The following is a 1,949-nucleotide window of genomic DNA, read 5'->3' as shown; positions in this document are numbered from 1 at the left end:
AGAGTTATAGAAAATTCTTTTTCAGTAAACCTCATGGGGTAGCCAAATTATTCCTTAAACTAAACATAATCCTTTTGAATAATCCTGAAAGGAAATGGGTCATCATCTAAAGTTTAGGAAATGAAAATAGTTTCACTGTGACAGAGCTAAGTTTTATGGACTTTGACCCAACATGGTGTCTAACTGACTGTGTCAATTGGGGCAATTCTAGTACCTAACGTGGGCCAACATCATGAACTTTCTGATGTGATGTAAAGTGATGAAAGTCGACATTAATCAGAACACCTGACAATGACAAAGTTTATTGAAATACATTTTTCCACAAAAGATGCTTAAGTTGTTGAAAGTATCAGTTCCTAAATTACATGATTCATGTTGCTTAATTTGGAAACATGCCATGTAAGACTTTACTCTGAAAGACTTGTAAGTTATCTTCTAAGTCTCTGGTTCTCAAAGTGTGGTCTGGGGACCCTGGGAGTCCCAAGACTTGTTCAGGGGGTTCACGAACTCGAAAACATTTTTTATAGTAACACTAAGATGTTCTTTGCCTTTTTCATTCTTATTCTCTTGCAATAGTACAGTGGAGTTTTCCAGAATTTTCAGGGCACATGACACTGTTGCACAATGAAATGTACTGATATTTGGAAGATCTGCACGACTAAATGAATTAATATTTTCCAAATAACCAATGTATGATGTTATAAAATTGTTCATGGGTAAAGAATTATTTCATACTTACCTGGCAGGGGAGATAACCATGATCACGAAGGTAATCTCCCCAGGGTGAGGCTTGTCCATTGCACTATGGTTGTGCCAACCCCTGTGACTCCCTCAAATGTGGGAAACTTGACTGCATAATTTGTGGTAGTGGGGGATTGCGTTTATGCTTTTCCCTTATAAAAAGTATTCATTTTCCTTTAGAAAAAAGAATTCTTTCAAAGTGGAAGACAGACCAATGGATTTTAATATAGCAGAATATGAAAAGTTTATTGATATGGTTTCAGATTTCACTTTGCGACTAACCTTTGAGAAATTACTACTTGTTGAGTTTTGGCATAGTATCAAAGAATATCACATTTATCTGAAAAAAACCTTTAAAAATATCCTTTCTTTCCAAATACATGTGTGTGAGTTTAGATTTTCTTCACATACTTAAAATAACATTGCAACAGACTGTAAGCAAAAAGAGATATAAAAATCCAGCTGTGTTCTATTGAGCCAGATATTAAAATGATTTTATTATTTATTTATTATTTATTTTTAAAAGATTTTCTTTATTTATTCATGAGAGACACAGAGATAGAAAGGCAGAAACACAGGCAGAGGGAGAAGCAGGTTCTCTGCAGGGAGCCCAATGTGGGACTCAATCCCAAGGACCTTGGAATCACGACCCGAGCCAAAGGCAGATACTGAAGCACTGAGCCACCCAGATGCCCCTAAAATGTTTTAAAACTGTAAAAAAATGCTACTTCTATCACAAAAATTTTTGTTTGAGAGAACTTAGTAATTATTTTCATAAGTTATTTATTTTAATATTGAATGGCTTATGTTATTTCAAAATAAGCTAATGAATGAAAAATTTAAAACTTTTAATTTCTAACATGATAAATATTAAGCAAGTCATATAAACAAACTCTTTGAGATCCTCAATAATTTTCACCTGTGCTAAATGTCTTTTCTGTGCTTAATGTCTCAAGGATCCTTAATCATTAAAATGTCATTAAGGATCATTGAGACCAAAGTTTTGAGAATTGCTGCTATAAGTCAATTATATTCCTAAAGACCTATTTGCTGACACTGGTAACTTTAAAAACATATGTACTCCAGGCCCTGAAGACTATTTCCAAAAAAGAACTCCTGAAAATGTTTTGAGTTATAGCACATCTATAGAATGAATGTTTGGCTTTCCAAGATAAATATTTACTGAGTTGGATATCTAGTTGGATAAA

The 1,949-nt window shown here is 33.7% G+C and overlaps 1 non-coding gene across 1 annotated transcript; it reads left to right on the top strand.

Moving 5' to 3' along the window:
• Positions 1-731: 731 nt before the first annotated feature.
• On the top strand, positions 732-896 carry LOC121480443. Its single transcript, XR_005984965.1, has one exon. It is a non-coding gene; the product is annotated as a U1 spliceosomal RNA (small nuclear RNA).
• Positions 897-1,949: the final 1,053 nt, after the last annotated feature.

The sequence above is a fragment of the Vulpes lagopus genome, chromosome 21 (genome assembly GCF_018345385.1).
Source record: "Vulpes lagopus strain Blue_001 chromosome 21, ASM1834538v1, whole genome shotgun sequence".
NCBI classification, from domain to species: domain Eukaryota; kingdom Metazoa; phylum Chordata; class Mammalia; order Carnivora; family Canidae; genus Vulpes; species Vulpes lagopus.
The sequence above is the reverse complement of the archived record's forward strand: the minus strand, read 5'-3'. Positions and strand labels throughout refer to the sequence as shown.